At 34.2% G+C, this 25,487-nt stretch overlaps 1 protein-coding gene across 1 annotated transcript in view; it reads right to left on the reverse strand.

Moving 5' to 3' along the window:
- Window positions 1-25,487, reverse strand: part of Dh31-R (Diuretic hormone 31 Receptor) — a 489,695-nt gene that overhangs the window by 324,944 nt on the left and 139,264 nt on the right. Inside the window, exon 4 of the mRNA XM_075311907.1 lies at window positions 7,275-7,314. The gene's annotated coding sequence lies outside the window, so the exon portion shown is untranslated. The remainder of the gene's footprint in view (window positions 1-7,274; window positions 7,315-25,487) is intronic.

Here is a 25,487-nt window from a genome sequence, read left to right on the forward strand (position 1 = left end):
ACCTGTTATTGAAGGGCTGACTTTGAGCCCTGTCCGACTTTAAAATTTCTTTATTAGAAACGAATATATTGACGACTGTTGGTGTCTGCTCATTTTGTGATGGATATTTATATCATAATTTAATTTACTCGTATTAAACATATGATCCACATTGGCTGAAATTTGAAATATAGTTAAATTGGCGTCAAAAGTGAAATTTAGATTTTTTTTGCCCACATAAATAAATGCGATAATTTATATCGATCCATTTGTAGTACCCCTCAAAATAGACCTACAAATTAGTGGTGTTAAAATGAGATTTAGTTATATTACCCGGAGTCGGTGTCGAGGCTGATAACACTTTGTGGAAATCTCTATAAGCCAATTTACTTTTTTCGATGAAAATGCCGTGCAGTTGCTAACGATTCCTTGGAATTTCAGTACAAAGCCCAAGAGGACTGTTTCACTCGTTCCCGTAGTAAATACATTAAAATCTCAATAGAAACTAAATTATTGGACTGAACACATTTAGTAAACGATTCTAGATAAAATTTCCTTAGAATACATAAGAAGTTCGAGTATACTTCCCTTGGACCATCAAGGTGTCATTTCAGTTTGAAAATTAAAAGGGTCCCCAGGGACCTTCTCACCCATCGGAGGGGTAAATTATTATTTATAATTTATTTATATTATTTATAATTTCCTACAGTCGATCCACAAATATTTATTTCCATTCTACAGTGTATATTACAGCTTCGACTCTCGATGAAATCAATGTAATTTTCTCTTAGTTACTTTTTGCATTCACACAAAAACATTTCTGAATTGAAAAAAATTGATCCAATTAATTTCTTAATTGAAATGTCTTCAATCACAGAAATGATAGTACCAATTAAAAAATTAATTGACAGTCAATTAAAGTATTAATTGATCCAATTAAAAAATTAATTGTGTTAGTATTAATTTATGTGATTGATGTTTATTTCAATTAAAAGATTTGTTGAATCAATAAAATTTTTATTTGAATATTTATACCCTAAACCACATAGTGGTCACGGTATAATAAGTTTGATCGGCCAAAAAATGTGCCTACCAGAAATATTGATTTTAAACCCAATAAAATATATACCGATCGACTCAGAATCACCTCTTGAGTCGATCTAGCGCTTGGTGTCCGTCCGTCCGTCTGTCTGTCCATGTATTTGTTGTTCACAGGATTCCGGTCGCAATTAGTAACCGATTTTGATGAAATTTGGTACAGGGAGTTTTTTGGGCACAAGGACGAATGCTATTGAATTTGGAAGAAATCGGATGAAATTTAGATATAGCTCCCATATATATGTATCGCCCGATTTCGACAAATGGGGTCACGTTTCGCGTTTTTTTAAACGGATCGTCACCAAATTTGGCAAAAGACACTCTTTTCCATCGCCCTTCAAGTCTGCAAAATTTCATCCAAATCGGTTCAGATTAAGATATAGCTCTCATATATATGTATCGCCCGATTTTCCCAAATTTGGTAACAAAACCTTTATTTATCAACCGATCTTACCCAAATTTGGCTAAATGTAGTCTTCTATAGCACTAACTATATGTGCAAAAAATCATCGAAATCGGTTCAGATTTAGATATAGCTCCCATATATATGTATAGCCCGATTTTCCCAAATTTGGCCATAGAACCCTTATTTATTAACCGATCTTACTAAAAGTTGGCTAGATCCAGTCCTCTATAGTACTAACTATATGTGCAAAATTACATCGAAATCGGTTCAGATGTAGATATAGCTCCCATATATCACCCGATTTTGAAAAATTCGCCCCAATAACTTTATGTTTGACCATACAGGCCTCATTTCTTAACTGATCTTACTCAAATCTTGCACAAGGTAACCTTTAGTGGTATTAATCAAACCCGACAAATATTATGCAAATTGGTTCAGATTTAGATATAGCTTCCATATATATGCATCGCTCGATTTTCCCAAATTTGGCCATAGTACTCTTATTTATTAACCAATGTTACTCAAATTTCAAATTTTGATGTACTAGCCGATCGTACTTATACGAACTTGAAGCTCTTACATAAGAATATTGCTAGATTTTTACAAATTTGTATTTATTACCCACACTAATTTAACGATTTTCTCTTTTTTAGTAATGGGCTCAATATTAGTGGCATACTAACTCCGTAGGCGCAATATCAACACAGCCAGTGTTGCTAGAAGTAGGGGAAATTCCCTATATGTAGGGTTTTTCTAATATTTAACGTCTTGTAGGGACGTAGGGCCACAATGTAGGACATTTTCACTCAACACAATTTGTAATAATTTTTACATTTTGGTGGCTCTAGAGGAGGAAATTAGAAGCCGGCAAGGCTTGATCTTTAACAATGTGTGGTAAACTTTATTCCTGTACAAAATTTTGTCAACATTTTATTTCTATAGAACATTTTGTCGAAATTGTATTTCTATAGAAATTTTTTTCAAAATATTATTTCTATAAAAAAATTTCTCAAAATTTTATTTCTGTGGAATTTTTTCTCAAAATTTTATTTCTATAGAATTTATTGTCAAAATTTTATTTCTATAGAAAAATTTCTCACAAAAATTTGTTTATAGAAACTTTTTCCAACATTTTATTTTTATAAAGATTACTAATTTGGGTAGAATTCTACCAACTGTGGCAACCGTGGTGGTAATACAAATTTATATTCTAAGTTATATATTCATGTTTTAAGATAATAAAGTACTTAGAACCATTTTTGTTTTGTAAATTTTTTTAAATTTAACGAAAAATATAGTAGGGAAAATTGTTTGGGAATGTATGGGAAAGTAGGGAACTTTTTTTGTCCTTGTAGGGTAAACCGAACATTTTCCCTGGCAACATTGACTATGAGCTATGGTCAGATTGACACAAAGCACCCATAGGCATGTACCCCTTAATTTTCTTAAATATGCAACTGCGGTTTATCTACCAGACCTATATCTTACCCCTCAAATGCTTATGATTACTAATTCTGTAATGGTGGTTTAGGGTATGATATAGTCGGCCCCGCCCGACTTTCTACTTTACTTACTTGTTTTTAAAACTCAATTAAGATTTTAATTGGAAAAAATTTCGTGAATTTTTTTTCTGTGTTGGGATAGTATCGTATTTGTACATTAACCAGCATCATTTCATCTAGTCGCTTTAGTTTTCACAAGAATACAAATCTTCTCGCCCATTCACTGACCTAATTCAATTTACCTCCATTGCATTTCTTTGTTTGTTTGTTTGTTGTGTACGAAAATCGAAATCGACCGACCAAGAGTGAAAAAGCATCGACGAAAAGGCATAAGCAAAGTCATCCATAGACATTTGCTATTTGCACATCGTATGCAAATGTTGGCAAATATGCATTTTTTGTATTTTTAAGTGAACATCCATAACAGCAAACTGTAGCAGTAACATCAACATCAACAGAAACCACAAAGCCAATGGTGCCCAGTAACGGATGGCCTCACAATGCATAGACAAATATTGATCGCCTAAATTAGGCAGAGATGAACATGAAAAGTGCATTTAGGTGAAACCTACTCCCTATGCCCACAATCTGGTTAGTTGGTCAATAGTTAATGGATAGTTAAAGGTAGAATTTAAACGACAACATTTGCATGTTCTGCAGCATTTTGTGTATATCTGCAATTCAAGGGAAAAGTAAACAGCGCAGATATTCATGGTATAGTTTTTGAGAAAAGCATAAAAAATAACAAAATGTTTAGGTAGTTACTTCCTTCAGTTAAATGTGGCAATATGGACAAGAAAAATTTGCCATAAAATATATTAATATACACTGAAAAAAATCTTGGCGCAAGGGCAAATATTTCATGCTCTTAAAATACGGATCGGATGGAATTAGCATCTTCAGCTATCTCCGGAGTTCAAATCTGGAGATCGGTTTATATGGAAGCTATATATAATTATGGACCGATATGAACTTTTTGCAGGGTTGTTATAGGCTATTGGCTTACACCATCTAGTATGCTTTTATTGCTTTGTAGTAAAGATACAAAATGTTCAAAAATTTACAGATGATTTCATTAATTTCGAAGAATTTTTCTAAATTTTTAAAGGCAGTTAACCTTAGTCAAACAGATTTTTTTTTCATGTTAGGATACCCAATTTTAAGCAGAATCACACACAAAAAAAATTCTGATTCAATAACAAAATAATTGATCCAATTAATTCTTTAATTGAAATGTCTTCAATCACAGAAATGATAGTGTTAATTAAAAAATTAGTTGATCCAATTAATAAATTTATTGATACTATTAATTTTTATACCATAGGATGGGGAGCCACCGTGGTGCAATGGTTAGCATGCCCGCCTTGCATACACAAGGTCGTTGGTTCGATTCCTGCTTCGACCGAACACAAAACAGTTTCTCAGCGGTGGATTATCCCAATTACTGAGTAATGCTGGTGACATTTCTGAGGGTTTCAAAGCTTCTCTAAGTAGTTTCACTGCAATGTGGAACGCCATTCGGACTTGGCTATAAAAAGGAGGTCCCTTGTCATTGAGCTTAACATTGAATCGGGCAGCACTCAGTGATAAGAGAGAAGTTCACCAATGTGGTATCACAATGGACTGAATAGTCTAAGTGAGCCTGATACATCGGGCTGCAACCTAACCTAACCTAACCTAACCTCGAGCCTGATACATCGGGCTGCCACCTAACCTAACCTGACCTTGGTACACTATACAAAAATTTATCGATATATGTTTATAACTATCTATCCCCAGATTTGCTCGATCCCCAGATTTGACTTCCGGAGCCTCTTGAAGTAGCAATTTTTATGCGGTTCCTTTGAAATTTGGTACGTGATGTCATTATTTGCTTTCCAAAAACGATGCACAAATTGATCAATATCGGAACATAATAACCTATAGGTTGAAGTTTGGTCCTGCAACTACCACGTGAAATTTGATCATATCGGTTCGTATCGTGCGAGTATATATTTATAGGCTCATCTATATAAACCAATAACGAACTAAATAGGCTTAAATAAGTATTTAGTCTGCCCTCTTTATAGCCATCACCATAGGATAGTAATGGGGTTAACACGTTTGTGGAAATAAGGGAAGTATCGCAGAGCCACTTTCGGGCAGCGTGTGATCACTTTGTCGGCCTATTTTGTCAAACGGAGGCAATTCTAAATTGATTATAAAATTTGTTGTTATTTTCAACAACACGTTTTGCTTTTGAACAATAAGATTAAAAACAACATATTGCTTTACTTTGTTGCATTACATTGCAGCCACACAGAATATATTACAATTCATGGCTACAATTCATTTTCAAAGAAAACAAGTAAGTAAAGTCTAAAGCAGGGCGGGGCCGACTATATTATACCCTTCACCCCTATGTGGGCCAAAATTTGTGTTACCATCTCAACTACTTCACATTTGCTGGAAGCTATATAAAGGAGACATTTCTACATCTACAAAATCTCTAGAATTAAAATTTAAATCGGCTAACGCTATCCAGTTAATTGGAGGAAACTTCCATTGAAAATGGGTCTTAAATGTGTAAAAGTCTACCATATTTCCCCAACTCTGGTGCACGTACATAGGGGAGCTATATATAATCTGAACCGATTTTGACTAAATTTGACATGTATAGTTAGAATAATAATTCTGCTATCTATAGGGAATTTCACGTAAATGGGAGTATAACTTTGGCCCCCCTGGTCTTATGAGTGCAACTCGGACGGAAGATATATATGGGAGCCATATCTAAATCTGAACCGATTTCAACCAAATTTGGCACAATTACCGATTTTGAGGTCATATAAGTTCAAATCAGACGTAAGATATATATGGGAGCTATATCTAAATCTGAATCGATTTTGCCATATACAATAGTATCGTTAAAAGTACAGCTTGGGCAAAATTTGAAGTAAGTCAGAGCAAAACTCTGCCTTTGAGACCATATAAGTCCAAATCGGGCGAAAGATATATATGTGAGCTATATCTAAATCTTAACCGATTTGTACAAAATTTGACACACTTAACGATACTATTAAACGTACCCTTGTACAAAATTTGAAACAAATCACGGCAAAACTCTGGCTTTTGTGGCCATATAAGTTCAAATCGGACGAAAGATATATATGGGAGCTATATCTAAATTTGAACCGATTTCAATCAAATTTACCAAGCATTGGTAGAATGTCAGATCTACCGTCTGTGCAATATTTCACGAAGATCGGTAGTAAACTTTGGCCTCTGTGGTCACATAAGTCTAAATCGGACGAAAGATATATATGGGAGCTATATCTAAATCTGAACCGATTTGGCTGATATTTTGCAAGATTTTCGAGATTCATAAAATATTTGAATGTACGGTATTTCAAGAAAATCGGTTGTGAAACACGCTAACTATGACCAAATCGGAGATAAATATATATGACAGCTATATATATATCTGAACCGATTTTTTCCAAAACCAATAGCGATTGTCTCTGTCCCAAGAAACGGCCCTATGCCAAATTTGAGGACGATCGGACTTAAATTGCGAGCTGTACTTTGTGCACAAAATTACATATACAGACAGACCGACGGACAGGCAGACAGACGGACATCGCTAAATCGACTCAGAATTTAATTCTAAGCCGATCGGTATACTAAAAGTTGGGTCTATGACCACTATTTCTTGGCGTTACATACAAATGCACAAACGTATTGTACCCTGTACCACAGTAGTGGTGAAGAGTATAATTATTGTATGCGTTCCTTGTTGTATGGGAATTTATGTTTCATCTCGACCAAACTTTTGGGCCGTATGTACTTGTTTTTGTTTCATCATTTCATCCTACTAATCTCAATTTTGTGTGGCCTAAATCCCCATAGAAAAAAGTTGGAGGCCAAATCAAAAGAAATTTTTAATTGCAATAATGATTTTGTGCGGTTCTACGTCATACAGTTTGGTTAATTAAAAACTCAAATTACCTTAATAAAGAAATTTCAATGGGTATTCTGAGTAATTTTCACTTTAATTATCACCTCATGTGTGGTAGTAAAAATAAAATATTTTTTTTTTTTACTATCACACATTATGGCCTCAAAGGCCATTTTCGTGATCAATAAAATGTAATTATGTTTTCATCGGAATAAATCCACATAGGATGAAACTTCTGAAGCAGTCATCACAACTGAAGCCAAAATTTAATGATGAAAAAAGTATTGACTGATTTCCAGTGAAAATGTCCGATTATGGAACTGATACATATCCATACATATATGGTACTTACACAACAACAGCTCCCCTAAGTTGAGATGTCCAATTATTATCTGAAAATAAATATAAAAAAAAAATAAATAAATGCACAAAAACTTTATACATACTGAATTAGTTTCTTTTATACCCTCCACCACTTTGTCATTCCACATCGAAATAATGCTCTAAGACCCCATAAAATATATATGTTATGTATTCTGGGTCGGGGTGAAATTCTGAGTCGATCTAAGCATGACCGTCTGTTGAAATCACGCTAACGAAATAAGCTATCGACTTAAAATTTGGCGCAAGTAGTTGTTATTGATGTAGGTCAGATGGTATTACAAATGGGCCATATTGGACCATTTTTACGTATAGCCCCCATATAAACCGACCCCCAGATTTGGCTTGCGGAAGCTCTTAGTGAAGCAAATTTCATACGATCAGTTTGAAATTTGGTACGTGGTGTTAGTATATGGTATCTAACAACCATGCAAAAATTGGTCCATATCGATATATAATTATATATAGACGCCATATAAACCGATCCCCAGATTTGACCTCCGGCGTCTATTGGAGGAGCAAACCTCATCTGATCCGGTTGAAATTTGGTACGTGGTGTTAGTTTATGACCTCTAACACCCATGCAAAAATTGGTCCATATCGGTCCATAATTATATATAGCCCCCATATAAACCGATCCCCAGATTTGACCTCCGGAGCCTCTTGGAGGAGCAAAATTCATCCGATCTGGTTGAAATTTGGCACGTGGTGTTAGTATATGGTCGCTAACAACCATGCATAAATTTATCAATATCGGTCCATAATTATATATAGCCCCATATAAAACGATCCCTAGATTTGACCTCCGGAGCCTCTTGGAGTAGCAAATTACATCCGATCCGGTTGAAATTTGGTACATGGTCTAAGTATTTAGTCTTTAAAAACCATGCTAAAATTTGTCTATATCGGTCCAATTATATATAGCCCACATATAAACTGATCCCCAGATTTGACCTCCGGAGCCTCTTAGAGAAGCCAAATTCATCTGATCCGGTTGAAATTTGGTACATTGTGCTAGTATATGGCCGCCAACAACCATGCCAAAATTAATCCAGCGGTCTATAGTTGTATATAGCCCCCAGATAAACTTATTCCCAATCACTCAAAAATCGGTCCATATCGGTTCGCAATTGTATATAGCCCCCTTATAAAGCGACTGCCATATTTCACTTCGGCTCTCTAAGTACCGCGCAAAACTTCATATCCGTTGGTCAAGAACTGAATTATATACGTATTTAATCTCTTGTTTTTTATACCCTCCACCATAGGATGGGGGTATATTAAGTCATTCCGTTTGTAACACTGAATTATATACGTATGGGGGGATGGGGGGTATATTAAGTCATTCCGTTTGTAACACTGAATTAAATACGTATTTAATCTCTTGTTTTTTATACCCTCCACCGTAGGATGAGGGGTATATTAACTTTGTCATTCCGTTTGTAACACATCGAAATATTGCTCTAAGACCCCATAAAGTATATATATTCTGGAGCGTGGTGAAATTCTGAGTCGATATAAGCATGTCCGTACGTATGTTGAAATCACGCTAACTTCCGAACGAAATAAGCAATCAACTTCAAACTTGGCACAAGTAGTTGTTATTAATGTTGTATTGCAAATGGGCCATATCGGTTCACTTTTACGTGTAGCCCCCATATAAACGGACTCCCAGATTTGACTTGCGGAGCATATTTCCCCAGATCTGGCTGAAATTTGGTACGTGGTGTTAGTATATGGTCTCTAACAACCATGTAAAATATATATATGGCCAAAATTGGTCCATATAGGTCTATAGTTATATATAGCCGATACCCAATCACACAAATATTGGTCCATATCGGGTCATAATCATGGTTTCCACTCGAGGCAAAAATAATCTAAAAACCTTTTATTTCTATAGAAAATTTTGTCAAATTTTATTTCTATACAAAATTGTGGCAAAATTATATTTCTATAGAAATTGTTGTCAACATTTTAATTCTTTAGAGAATGTTGTCAAAATTTTATTTCTATAGAAAATTTTGTCAAAATGTTATTTGTATAAAAAATGTCAAAATTTTATTTCTGTAGAAAATTTTGTCAAAATTTTATTTCTATAGACAATGTTGACAAATTTTACTTCTATAGAAAATGTTGTCAAAATTTTATTTCTGTAGAAACGTTTATCAAAATTTTATTTCTATAGAAAATTTTGTCAAACTTAATTATATATGTATTTAATCGGCCTTTTTATACCCTCCACCATAGGATGGGGGGTATATTAACTTTGTCATTCCGTTTGTAACACATCAAAATATTGCTCTAAGATCCCATAAAGTATATATTATGGGTCGTGGTGAAATTCTGAGTCGATCTGAGTATGTCCGTCCGTCCGTCCGTCTGTTGAAATCACGCTAACTTCCGAACGAAACAAGCTATCGACTTGAAACTTGGCACAAGTAGTTGTTATTGATGTAGGTCGGATGGTATTGCAAATGGGCCATATCGGTCCACTTTTACGTATAGCCCCCATATAAACGGACCACCAAATTTGGCTTGCGAGGCCTCTAAGAGAAGCAAATTTCATCCGATCCGGCTGAAATTTGGTATATGGTGTTAGTATATGGTCTCTAACAACCATGCAAAAATTGGTCCACATCGGTCCATAATTATATATAGCCCCCATATAAACCGATCCCTCGATTTGGCTTGCAGAGCCTCTAAGAGAAACAATTTTCATCCGATCCGGCTGAAATTTGGTACATGGTGTTAGTATATGGTCTCTAGTAACCATGCAAAAATTGGTCCATGTCGGTCCATAATTATATATAGCCCCCATATAAACCGATCAACCGATTTGGCTTGCGGAGCCTCTACGAGAAGCAAATTTCATCTGATCCGGCTAAAATATATAGGGCCTCTAACAACCATGCAAAAATTGGTTCACATCGGTCCATAATTATATATATGCCCCATATAAACTGATCCCCCGATTTGGCTTGCAGAGCCTCTAAGAGAAACAATTTTCATTCGATCCGGCTGAAATTCGGTACATGGTGTTAGTATATGGTCTCTAACAACCATGTAAAAATTGGTCCATATCGGTCCATAATTATATATAGCACCCATATAAACCGATCCCCCGATTTGGCTTGAGGAGCCTCTAAGAGAAGCAAATTTCATCCGATCCGGCTGAAATTTGGTACATGGTGTTAGTATATGACCTCAGACACCCATGCAAAAATTGGTCGATATCGGTCCATAATTATATATAGGCCCAATATAAACCGATCCCCATATTTGACCTCCGGAGCACCTTGGAAGAGCAATTTTCTTCCCATGCGTTTGAAATTTGGTACGTGATGTTAATATATGGTATCCAACAACCATGCAGGAATTGGTTCATATCAGTCCATAAGTATATATAGCTCCCATATAAACCGATCCCCAGATTTGACCTCCGGTGCCTTTTGGAGAAGCAAAATTCATCCGATCTGGTTGAAATTTGGTACGAGGTGGTAGCATATGATATTTAACAACCATGTGAGTTGAAATTTGTGGTTGACAGTCTTTCGTAGAAGTTTCTACGCAATCCATGGTGGAGGGTACATAAGATTCGGCCTGGCCGAACTTACGGCCGTATATACTTGTTTAGTTTAATATATACCACATATGGACTACCTTGCAATTTAGAAGACGGTGTTAGGAAGTTTTAAGATACCTTGACATCGGCAAGTGATACCACAACCCAAGTAATTCGATTGTGGATGACAGTATTTAGTAGAAGTTTCTATTCAATCCATGGTGGAGGGTACATAAGATTCGGCGTGGCCGAATTTACGGCCTTATATACTTGTTTATATATTATGGTAAATAAAATATGAACTCGACCGAGCTCAATATTTTGTACTAAATTCTTCCGATTAACATGATTTCAACAGAAAGGCACGCGACAGACACGGATCGATTGACTCAGAATGCAGAAAAATATATTTACCTCATAGGATTATATACTTTATGACAAAATCAAATTCATAAAAAACAAACTTCTCGCATTGTATCATGATTTCGTATGCATCAGTCGCAAAATTACCTCAACAAAAAATTGTTAGCCAAGAAAAATAATCGTAAAATTTTATGAATGAATTGGATTTGATTGATTCAAATACGAAAACGATTTAAGGCATCAAATCCGATGCTATTTATTCATACCAAAATGGGTAAAAGAATAGAAGAGGCCAGCAACCAAAAAAAAACCCAGACACAGAGAACTGTAGAATAAATATTCACTTAAAAGCATTTGATTGGTGTGGCGTCTTAAATCGAGGATGACAGACGGCATAGATGTAAGGAATGAAAACTAATATAGTAGATAAAATTGAAAATCATTTAAATTGCCATCAATCTGTCGTCCAAATATTATTTTGAACCATTTATATTTTATGGTTATCGACTATATGCAGACGCATTAGAATTTAGATGGTCAATTCTGAAATTACTTGGCAGCCAGAATGAATACACGAATATGCAATTCATCATTCACTGAGCACACACCATGACGTACAGCGTATCGTGGATTTGATGTAAAAATGGAAGTGGTAGAATACAAAAAACGCAGTCAGTTCAATTTGTACAAAATAATAAGAAATTTAAGGAATCAACATTTTTTGGTTACTATGAAAAAAAAAATGATTTTCCTTCAAATGAATGAATGATAAACCTATCAATGATAAGTTTTTTTGGTATGACATAACATAGAACATTTTGAAATTTATCTATGTCTATGAAAATTTTCACAAAAATTTATTTCTTTATTAAATGTTCTCATAATATTATTTCTATACAAAATTTTATCAAAATTCCATTTCTAAGAAAATTTTCTCAAAATTTATTACAATAGAATATTTTATTTCTATACAAAATTTTCTCAAAATTTTACTTTTAAAGATTTTTTTTATTTTATTTCTATACAAAATTTTCTAAAAAAAAATTTTTTTTATAAAAAATTTTCTCAAAATTTTATTTCTATATAAATTTTTTTCTCAATTTTATTTCTATAGAAAATTTTCTTAAAATGACATTTCTATCGAAAATTTCAAAACTATATTTGTATAGATTTTTTTTAACTTTTATTGCTATAGACAATTTTCTCAAAATTTTATTTCTATAGACAATTTTCTCAAAATTATATTTTTAGAGAAAATGTTCCCACAATTTTATTTCTATATCTAAGTTTTCAAAATTTCCATAGAAACTTTTCTTAAAATTTTATTTCTATATTTACCTTTGGGCAAAATTTTATTTCTATAGAAAATTTTCTCAAAACTATATTTCTATAGATTTTTGGGCAAAATTTTATTTCTATAGAACATTTTCTCAACATTTTATTTCTATAGAAAATTTTCTAAAAATTTTATTTCTATAGAAAATTTTCCAAAAATTTTATTTCTATAGAAAATTTTCCAAAAATTTTATTTCTATAGAAAATTTTCTCACAATTCTATTTCTATAGAAACTTTTCTTAAAATGTTATTTCTATAAAAAAATTTTCTATAGATTTTTGGGCAAAATATTGTTTCTATTGAAATTTTTCGCAACATTTTATTGCTATAGAAATTTTTTTTACAATTTTATTTCTATAGAAAATGTTCTCAAAATTATATTTCTATAGATTTTTTTTATACCCACCACCATAGAATGGTGACGGGGGTATAATAAGTTTGTCATTCCGTTTGTAACACATCGAAATATCGATTTCCGACTATATAAAGTATATATATTCTTGATCAGGGAGAAATTCTAAGACAATATAACGATGTCCGTCTGTCCGTCTGTCTGTATGTCTGTCTGTTGTAATCACGCTACAGTCTTCAATAATGAAGCAATCGTGCTGAAATTTTGCACAAACTCGTCTTCTGTATGCAGGCAGGTCAAGTTCGAAGATGAGCTATATCGGTCCAGGTTTTGATACAGACCCCATATAAACCGACCTCCCGATTTGGGGTCTTCGGCTTATAGAAACCGAAGTTTTTATCCAATTTGCCTGAAATTCGAAATCTAGAGGTATTTTATGACCGTAAAGAGGTGTGCGAAAAATGGTGAGTATCGGTCCATGTCTTGGTATAGCCCCCATATAGACCGATCTCCCGATTTTACTTCTTGGGCTTATAGAAACCGCAGTTTTTATTCAATGTACCTGAAATTGGGAATCTAGAGGTATTGTAGGGCCACAAATACGTGTGCTAAAAATTGTGAGTATCGGTCTATATTTCGGTATAGCCCCATATAGACCGATCTCCCGATTTTACTTCTTGGGCTTATAGAAACCGCAGTTTTTATTCAATTTACCTGAAATTGGAAATCTAGAGGTATTGTAGGACCACAAATACATGTGCCAAAAATTGTGAGCATCGGTCCATGTTTTGGTATGGTCCCCATTATAAAACGACCTCCCGATTTGGGATCTTAGGCTTATAGAAACCGTAGTTTTTATCCAATTTGTCTGAAATTGGAAATCTAGAGGTATTTTAGGACCATAAAGAGGTGTGCCGAAAATGGTGAGTATCGGTACATATTTTGGTATAGCCCCCATATAGACCGATTTCCCGATTTTACTTCTTGGGCTTCTAGAAGTTTTTATCCTATTTGCCTCAAATTGGAAATCTAGAGGTATTCTCGGGTCATAAAGAGGTGTGCCGAAAACGGTGAGTATCGGTCCATATTTTAGTATAGCCCCCATAAGAACGATCTCCCGATTTAACTCCTTGGGTTTCTAGAAACCGTAGTTTTTATCTGATTTGCCTGAAATTGTAAATATTTGGGTATTTTAGGCTCACAAAAACGTGTATCGGATTAAGTTTTTATCGGTCCATTTGGTAATGCCTCCATATAGACCGACTTCACTTCTTGAGGGTGTAGAAGGCGCACTGATCATGAAAATTGCTTGAAACTCAATGTAAAATTTCCAGATTTTACTTCTACAGATTTAAGATTTTAAATCAACACGTTATTTTATAATTTTCTTGCACACTTACAAGAGACGTTAATGATTGCTCTTAAACTCAAACAAAAATGGTTCTTATAAATCCAGAATCTGATATAGTCCTCATAGGTGAAATCTTTAAATTTATCTTCGGGAAGTGTCCTCAAACCCTCCTGAAATTTCAAAGGAAACCCTAATATTCGTTTCATGGTGGTGGGTATTTAAATCAGCCAACTGCACTCAAATCATCGATTTGAGTGCCGTTGGCTGAGATTATTTTGAGCGTGCTTCCTCTTTTTATACCCTCCACCATAGGATGGGGAGCTTCTAAGAGAAGCAAATTTCATCCGATCCGGCTGAAATTTGGTGCATGGTGTTAGCATATAGTCTCTAACAACCATGCAGAAATTGGTCCACATCGGTCCATAAATGTATATAGCCCCCATATAAAGCCATCCCCAGATTTGGCTTGCGGAGCCTTTAAGATAAGCATATTTCATCCGATCCGGCTGAAATTTGGTACATGGTATTAGTATATGGTCTCTAACAACCATGCAAAAATTGGTCCGTATTGGTCTATAGTTATATACAGCCGATCCCCAAAAATAATCTATATACAGCCGATCCCCAAAAATAATCTACCAAAATTTTATTTCTATACAAAATTTTGTCAACATTTTATTACTATAGAAAATATTGTCAAAATGTTATTACTATACAAAATTTTGTCAACATTTTATTTCTATAGAAAATTTTGTCAAACTGAATTATATACGTATTTAATCGGCTTTTTTGTTTAATATATACCCCGTATGGACTAACTTACAATTGAGAAGATGGTGTTAAGAAGTTCTAAGATACCTTGCCATCGGCAAGTGTTACCGCAACCCAATTAATTCGATTGTGGATGACAGTCTTTAGTACAAGTTTCTATGCAATCCATGGTGGAGGGTACATAAGATTCGGCCTGGCCGAACTTACGGCCGTATATACTTGTTTTTATTTTATCATGCACAACAAGATTTAGATCTTATAATTTAAAGTACATGAATTATATGATACAATTACGATGTTGTCCACACATTAATATAAATAACAAGTAAGTAAAGTAGAAAGTCGGGCGGGGCCGACTATATCATACCCTAAACCACCATTACAGAATTAGTAATCATAAGCATTTGTGGGGTAACACATATGTCTGGGAGATAAACCGCAGCTGCATATTTACGATAATGAAGGGGTACATGTATACACGCAAAAAAATAAATCTTTCCTCCCAAACGAAATTTTAGACAAACAAAGTTCGTTTCTCATTTGCTTTTCGCTGTAAGGAAGTGTATTTGGAAGAAAAGTATATACTTTTTGCGATAAACGTTTATTCTTTTCCAGGATGTAAAAACAATTTCATAAAGACAAACTCAAAAAAAAAACATTGTTTTCTTGCTAATTGCATTTTCCCTCACATCTTTCTCACATCCACGAGGTTTTTTAGTTCTTAACACCTTTTCCTGTAATACCAACAATTTAGAAGAAATTATACGATTTTATAAATTTTTAAAATTTTTTACCTTTCGCCTGGACTGAAAATCGAACCGCGGACCATGCACTTTGTAAGCCAACACACTACCCACTGAGCTATGTACCTGTTATGGTCATCAATAGATAAATATCCATATAAGTTATATTTATATAGCATAGCTTGCGGCGCCCACGAACCGAATAAACAAAGTTTATTTAACAGAAACAAACATTTAGTTTGGCACCGTGGAGCAGTGGTTGCTACGTCCGACTTGCATGCCAAGGGTCGTGGGTTCGATCCTTGCTTCGACCAAAGTTTTTTTTTACATATATGCCTGATATGTCCGGAAGATTCCGAAAAAATGTTCAACATTACATTGTAGTATATTAAAGTTTGAACTGTAAAATATGTCTTATTAAAGACCTAAAGTCAGAAAATAACAGTGTTTGATATAAACGAAATGGACTGTGTTGTTTCAAAAATAACGTTTTTTATTGACAAAATAAAAATTTTGTAACAAACGAATTTTTTTGGTGATAAAAGTTTAAAATTTTCGAAGCAATTCAAAAAACTCTAACAAAAGAAAAACGTTTTCGGTACACGTTTTCCAAACGTTTTTTTTTCTTTGCGTGTATGGGTGCGTTGTGTCAATCTGACTATAGCTCATAGTCAATGTTGCCACGGAAAATGTTCGGTTTACCCTACAAGGGAAAAAAAAGGTTCCCTACTTTCCCATACATTCCCAAACAATTTTCCCTACTATATTTTTCGTTAAATTTAAAAAATTTTACACAACAAAAATTGTTCTAAGTACTTTATTATCTTAAATAAAACATGGATATGCAACGTATATAACTTAGTATATAAATTTGTATTACCACCACAGTTGCCACAGTTGGTAGAATTCTACCCAAATTAGTAATCTTTTTTGTTAAATCTCTATAATAATAAAATTTTGGCAAAAGTTTCTATAAACAAATTTTTGTGAGAAAATTTTCTATAGAAATAACATTTTGAGAAAAAATTCCACAGAAATAAAATTTTGAGAAAATTTTTTATAGAAATAATATTTTGAAAAAAATTTCTATAGAAATACAATTTTGACAAAATGTTCTATAGAAATAAAATGTTGACAAAATTGTCTACAGGAATAAAGTTTACCACACATTGTTAAAGATCAAGCCTTGCCGGCTTCCAATTTCCTCCTCTAGATCCACCAAAATGTAAAAATTATTACAAATTGTGTTGAGTGAAAATTCCCCTACATTGTGGTCCAACGTGCGTACAAGACGCTAAATATTAGAAAAACCCTATATATAGGGAATTTCCCCTACTTCTAGCAACACTGGCTGTAGTTGATATTGCACCTACGGAGTTAGTATGCCACTAATATTGAGCCCATTATTAAAAAAGAGAGAATCGTTCAATTAGTGTGGGAAGTAAATCCAAATTTGTAAAAATCGAGTAATATTCTTATGTAAGAGCTACAAGTACGTATAAGTACGATCGGCTAGTACATCAAAATTTGAAATTTGAGTAACATTGGTTAATAAATAAGAGTACTATGGCCAAATTTGGGAAAATCGAGCGATGCATACACTGAAAAAAAAGCATACTCGGTTCGAAAGATTTTGTCTTTACTTTAAAAAATTTGGTATTGATTCCGAGCCAAAGAAGCGGAGAATACAAGTAAGGATACTTTTAAGACACAATTCTCTTTTAAATTTAGGTTTTGTTTACTTGCTTCTAGGAAGCAAATTTTAATATTTCGCTTTCTCAGCTTTTTTTCTTCATATGCTATAAAAGTCCTTTAAAAACGAGTTAACGAGTTATTTTCCAAATTAGGACTCGACTTCCAGTAGAAATTATGCTATGTTTGAAGTAAAAACTTCTTTAAAATCTATTTTTGAAAAACATGTCCTATATTTGAACGATTTTTTGCTTTGTAGTCAAGATGCAAAAAGACAACAAATTTAAAGACAATTTCATTAAATTTAAAGAATTTTTCTGAATTATTAAAGTCAAGTTGACCTTAGCCTATAAATTTTTTCTTTCATGTTAAGATACCCAATTTTAAGTCAAATCACTTAATTATAAGGACAATACGACTTCATTGAAAAGTTTATCGACTTTTGGACAAGGAAAATAACTTTATTTTAGAGAAATGCGTCTTCTATGCTAAGCAAAATTTGTATTCGTATTTTAAAGACATGAAATCTTTGACCTCACGACAATATTTTTTTCAGTGTATATATGGAAGCTATATCTAAATCTGAACCAATTTGCATAATATTTTGCGGGTTTGATTAATACCACAAAAGGTTACCTTGTGCAAGATTTGAGTAAGATCAGTTAAGAAATGAGGCCTGTATAGTCAAACATAAGGTTATTAGGGGCGAATTTTTCATCTGAACCGATTTCGATGAAAGTTTGCACATATAGTTAGTACTACAGAAGACTGGAACTTTGAGTAAGATCGGTTAATAAATAGGGGTTCTATGGTCACATTTAGAAAAATCGGGCGGTACATATATATGGGAGCTATAGCTAAATCTGAACCGATTTCGATGATTTTTTGCAAATATAGTTAGTGCTATAGAAGATTATATTTAGCCAACTTTGAGTAAGATCGGTTGATAAATAAAGGTTCTGTGGCCAAATTTGGGAAAATCGGGCGATACATATATATGAGAGATATATCTAAATCTGAACCGATTTGGATGGAATTTTGCAGACTTGAAGGGCGATGGAAAAGATTACCTTTTGCCAAATTTGGTGACGATCCGTTTGAAAAAAAGGGCAACGTGACCCCATTTGTCGAAATCGGGCGATACATATATATGGGAGCTATATCTAAATTTGTTCCGATTTCTTCCAAATTCAATAGCGTTCGTCCTTGTGCCCAAAAACCTCCCTGTACCAAATTTCATCAAAATCGGTTAATCATTGCGACCGGAATCCTGTGAACAACAAATACATGGACAGACGGACGGACGGACGGACACCAATCGCTAGATCGACTCAGGAGGTGATTCTGAGTCGATCGGTATACATTTTATGGGGTCTAAAATCAATATTTCTGGTAGGCACATTTTTTGGCCGATCAAACTTATTATACCCTGACCACTATGGGGTTTAGGGTAGAGGTGTGCACGTGACACGAAATTGTCGTGACTCACGAAAATTTTCGTGACTCACGCGTGAGTCGTGTGTCACGCTCATGGCAACGGCGTGAGTGTGCGTGAGCGTGATTAACAAACCAAAATGTCGTGCGTGAGCGTGAGTCACGAAAATATTATCTTCGTGAGTGTGCGTGAGTTAAGATTTACGCTCACGAAAATAATCCTGCTCACCAACATAAAACGCTTAAGAGTTAAATTCATTTACAATTTTAGTGACACCTGGGATGTTAAGAGTGTAATAACGCTCTCGATTTTAATAATGCTCATGTTTTCAGACGCGTCGCTAAGGTAAATTACTCAAAAAAAAGAAATTAAGTAAAAATTTGCCTAGACCTGTAAGTTATATTAGTTTTAGCTAAGATAAATAATAAGTGTTTCCTTAAAAACATTTGCGTTGCTGTTAAGCTGTAAACTTTGTGGAAGAACATTCCACAGTCAAAAATTTCAATAGCAAATTTTATCAAAAATTTATTTCTATAGAAAATTTTGTCAAAATTTCATTTCTTTGTAATTTTTTTTTTAAATTTTCTTTATATAGAAAATTTTCTCAAAATTTTCTTTATATAGAAAATTTTCACAAAATTTTATTTCTGTAGAAAATTTTTCCAAAATTTTATTTCTGTAGAAAATTTTTCCAAAATTTTGTTTCTGTAGAAAATTTTCTCAAAATTGTTATACAAATTTAAAATTTTTTTATATATATAGAAAATGTTCTCAAAATTTATTTGTATTCTTCGTTTTGTTATTGTTGGTTTTGTTCTTTAATCATTGTTGTTGTTTTTGATTTCAGCTTAAAACCATCCAACAGAGGAGAAGAATGTTTGTCAAATTTATTTGGGCAAAGCCCTATAGACTGCAAGATGGTTGGATGGACGCACGTTTCGGAATTACCACATTCCTCATCAGCATCCTCTACTTGCTATAGAATTTTTTTTTTTTAATTTTATTTCCGTAGAAAATTTTATCAAAATTTTATTTGTATATAAAAATTTTTAACTTTTTTTATATATAGAAAATTTTTTCAAAATTTTATTTCGATAGATTTTTTTAACTTTATTTCTATAAAAAATTTTCTCAAAATTTTATTTCTATAGACAATTTTCTCAAAATTTTATTTCTATAGAACATTTTTCAAAATTTTATTTCTATAGAAATTTTCTAAAAATTTTATTTCTATAGAAAATTTTCGTAAAATTTTATTTCTATAGAAAGTTCTCTCAAAATTTTATTTCTATAGAAAATGTTCGCAAAATTTTATTTCTATCTAAATATTTTCTCAAAATTGTATTTATATAGAAAATTTTCTCATTTTAACAGAGATTTTAATTTAATAATATGGGATGTCTGTCGCATTCAGTCAAAGTAGATTTCAGCTGTGCATATATGGTAACCACATTTCCACAATGATCAAATGTGAAATAGAATGAACCCCATCGTGGTTTTGTGTATAAACATTATCCAAGCTATTTTAATCTCCTCACCCGCAGTAAATTTCATAACTATTGTGATACCATTAATTACCCAAATAATTTAAAATTCATTAACAAACGTTGAACAAAAACAAAAAACAGAACTTTACACAAAACTTTAAGACAGACAAAAAGTTTTCCCATAAGCAGTTTACATTATTTATGCAAAACAACCAGAGGAAAACAATTGAATTAAATCAACTCAGTTTCATAGTGGAATTAAAAAGTTGGCTTATAAAACACAAACCTCTTGTCGTCATCTTTGCCACGCAAAACAACGAGAAAAAAGTTTCTCTAAAGAAAAAAGATGAAGCTCTTCAGTTGCAACTTTTGTAAAGAGCTCTTTACGAGCACTTTTTTTGTCTACCACAAAGAGGAAGTACTTACGCCTGAGCGTTTCTCTATGTGCCACTATATAGCCCTGTGCACGCAGAGAAGAAACATGATTGCCACAATCATATTCGAAGAGCAAAATAATATGATAGCAGCTATTTTTGCGGCGACCATGTAACATTTTAACCTGCAACCATGTTGGCTCAGTGAACATGGTTCTAAGAAAAATACAATTGTCCTCATCTAAAATGTTATTATATTGATAAAAAGAATTTTGTTGCCATTAAAAGACAATGGTCACGATCTAAAATGTTATGTTATTCGTCAAAAATGTTTTTCTTCTAGTTAAAAGAACATGGTCACAACCTAAAATGTTTTGATTTTTATGAAAAAACTTTTTTCGTCGTCGAAAAAAGGACGCCACTTGAGAAAAGAAAACACAAAATCAACTTTATTTATTTGTTTTTATTTATTTATAAACTAATTCATTGTTTATTTGTATTTATAATGTCGTGCAAGCAAACTTCACATATTTTTACACACTCTAGTTTGGTTCAATTTCAACAATAAGTAATCATTCCATATTTACTTCGTGCCCATCAAATGTACAAACGCAGACATCATGTAACTGCAAATAAAAATAAATTATACCATATATCAAAATGCAGAACAAAAACCAGGTATATTTTTTTCAATTACACTTTCCTTTTTTGTATTCACATAAAACCACGTGCCATTTCTGAATAAATAAATTAACACAAAACACAATAATTCCGTATTCTCCGTCCATTCCAAGAAACAATCAACACACGACTGACGCGCAAAATGAAAATCGTGTGTACCTGCTCAATGTTTTTATAAAATTCTTGTCGCTGCAAAAAATTAAAAAATTAAATGGTCACGAAAACAATGTACATGGTCTTTATGGCCATGTAATGGTTGTAGACATGTCTATACGTAAACTATAAAAATATTTTTTTCTCTGCAAAAAAGTCAAAAAATTGAATGGTCAGATATATGATTTTCCTGACCATATAATGGTCTCAAATTCTATCATTTAAATAATAGAACATGTTTGCGGCATTTGAGAACCATTTAAATGCTTATTACCAACATATATTTTTCTCCGCTCGAAAATTATTTTTACAAAGACAAAATACATGGTTTTCGCGACAATTACATACTCTAAATAAGCATTAAATGGATGCGGCAACCATGTCCAAACATGTTTTTTCTGTGCGTGTGGAAGGAGGGGATTAGACAAAACCTTCTGTAAGAAGAAAAACAAAAAAAAACACAAACACATTTAAGTGCAACAGAATTGTCACCAAGTAGTTGAAGTCAAAGTTGAAGTAGAGCAAAAACAAATTCAAGCGTTATTGTGACACCAGAATAAGCAAAAATTATGCATTCCAAACGTCTTTAGTAATGCATATAAGAATGACTTACTATCAAAGAATATCAACACCAACGGCATCTCGGATGGCGATCACTACAAAATTTGCCATATTCCATTGCCTTCTTGTAGAAGAGTTGTAATAATTTCCCAACATTTATCTCGTACTCGTATAGCAGGAGTATTGGAATTGCTTCATGCTCCACATAATGGAAGAGCCCCGTGCTCCACATTATGAATATAATTAAACATGAACAATAATCCACACTGAGATGAATTGAGTAACAAGTCACGTTGACTGCCTTCAGGCAATTTCGTTTTTGTCTTTATGCCAGGAGAGTTGGATACGTTGGACAACTATATGAAACATGGTAGAGGTGTAATTCACGCGTGAATCATGTGATCGTGAACAAAATCCAAAGCAGCTCTCGTTAAAATGCGTGGATGAAACTAAAATAAATATGTCGTGCGTGAGAATTAAAGTCGGTTCGTGAATGTGCGTAAATAGAATTTCTGCAAAATCACATTCATCAAAAAAAATCAATATTTAATTCTTACTGAAATTAATTGAGCTGTCGAACTATATTTTATTTTTGATTTTTATACCCTCCACCATAGGATGGGGGTATATTAACTTTGTCATTCCGTTTGTAACACATCGAAATATTGCTCTAAGACCCCCATAAAGTATATATATTCTGGGTCGTGGTGAAATTCTGAGTCGATCTGAGCATGTCCGTCCGTCCGTCTGTTGAAATCACGCTAACTTCCCAACGAAACAAGCTATCGACTTGAATCTTGGCACAAGTAGTTGTTATTGATGTAGGTCAGATGGTATTGCAAATGGGCCATATCGGACCACTTTTACGTATAGCCCCCATATAAACGGACCCCCAAATTTGGCTTGCAGACCCTCTAAGAGAAGCAAATTTCATCCGATCCGGCTGAAATTTGGTACATGGTGTTAGTATATGGTCCTTAATAACCATGCAAACATTGGCCCACATCGGTTCATAATTATATATAGCCCTCATAAAACCGATCCCCAGATTTGGCTTGCGGAGCCTCTAAGGGAAGCAAATTTCATTCCATCCGGCTGAGACTTGGTACATGGTATAAGTAGATGGTCTCTAAAAACTATGCAAAAATTGGTCCACATAGGTCAATAATTATATATAGCCCCCATATAAACCGATCACCCGATTTGGCTTGCGGAGCCTCTAAGAGAAGCAACTTTTATCCGATCCGGCTGAAATTTGGTACATTGTGTTTGTATATGGTCCTTAACAACCATGCAAACATTGGTCCACATCGGTTCATAATTATATATAGCCCCCATATGAACCGATCCCCAGATTTGGCTTGCGGAGCCACTAAGAGACGAAAATTTCATTCGATCCGGGTGAAACTTGGTACATGGTGTAAGTAGATGGTCTCTAACAACTATGCAAAAACTGGTCCACATCGGTCAATAATTCTATTAGCCCCCATATAAACCGATCCCCCGATTTGTCTTGCGGAGCCTCTAAGAGACGCAAATTTCATCCGATCCGGCTGAAATTTGGTACATGGTGTTAGTATATGGTCTCTAACAGCTATGGAGAAATTGGTCCACATCGGTCCATAATTATATATACCCCCCATATAAACCGATCCCCCGATTTGGCTTGCGGAGCCTTTAAGAGAAGCAACTTTTATTCGATCCGGCCGAAATTTGGTACGTGGTGTTAATATATGGCCTCAAACACCCATGCAAAAATTTGTCGAAATCGGTCCATAATTATATATAGCCCCCATATAAACGGATCACCAGATTTGACCTCCGTAGCCCCTTGGAAGAGAAAAATTCATCCGATTCGGTTGATCTTTGGTACGTGGTGTTAATATGTGGCCTCAAACACCCATGCAAAAATTGGTCGAAATCGGTCCATAATTATATATAGCCCCCATATAAACCGGTCCCGAGATTTTACCTCCGGTGCCTTTTGGAGAAGCAAAATTCATCCGATCTGGTTGAAATTTGGTACGTGGTGGTAGTATATGATATTTAGCAACCATACCAAAAGTGGTCCATATAATCATATATAGCCCCCATGTAAACCGATCCCGAGATTTGGTATTGGTGCCTCTTGGATGAGCAAATTTTATCCGAGTCAGTTACAATTTGGTAAATTGTGCTAGTATATGGCCGTTAACAACCATGCCTAACTAGGTCCATATCGGTCTATAGTTATATATAGCCCTCAGATAAATCGATCCCCAATCACACAAAAATTGGTCCATATCAAGTTCATAATTGTATATAGCCCCCATATTTCAATTCTAGCTCCCTACGTACCGTACAAAAGTCCGTATCGATTCGTAATTATTTGTAGACTTACCTACCTTTTTTGTCTAATATATACCACGTATGGACTACTCACAATTTAGAAAACGATTAAAGATTCCACAACCCAAGTAATTCGATTGTGGATGACAGTCTTTCGTAGAAGTTTCTACGCAATCCATGGTGGAGGGTACATAAGAATCGACCTGGCTGAACTTACGGCCATATATAACAGGTTGGCTGATAAGTCCCCGGTCTAACAAAGAAAAACACATGTTTTTGTCAAAATTCGTTTATATTATTCAACATAGTTCCCTTTAAGAGCGATATAACGATTATAACGACCTTCCAATTTTTTGATACCATTTTGGTAGTACTCCTTCGGTTTTGCCTCAAAATAGGCCTTAGTTTCGGCGATCACCTCTTCATTGCAGCCAAATTTTTCCCTGCGAACATCCTTTTGAGGTCTAAGAACAAGAAAAAGTCGCTGGGGGCCAGATCTGGAGAATACGGTGGGTGGGGAAGCAATTCATGAATTTTTGCCAACGTTCTCTATGACTTGTGGCACGGTGCGTTGTCTTGGTGGAACAACACGTTTTTCTTCTTCATATGGGGCCGTTTTGCCGCGATTTCGACCTTCAAACGCTCCAATAACGCCATATAATAGTCACTGTTGTTGGGTTTTCCCTTCTCAAGATAATCGATAAAAATTATTCCATGCGCATCCCAAAAAACAGAGGCCATTACTTTGCCAGCGGACTTTTGAGTCTTTCCACGCTTCGGAGACGGTTTACCGGTCGCTGTCCACTCAGCCGACTGTCGATTGGACTCAGGAGTGTAGTGATGGAGCCATATTTCATCCATTGTCACATATCGACGGAAAAACTCGGGTGTATTACGAGTTAACAGCTGCAAACACCGCTCAGAATCATCAACACGTTGTTGTTTTTGGTCAAATGTGAGCTCGCGCGGCACCCATTTTGCACAGAGCTTCC

This window comes from Haematobia irritans, chromosome 5, assembly GCF_050003625.1.
Source record: "Haematobia irritans isolate KBUSLIRL chromosome 5, ASM5000362v1, whole genome shotgun sequence".
NCBI lineage: Eukaryota > Metazoa > Arthropoda > Insecta > Diptera > Muscidae > Haematobia > Haematobia irritans.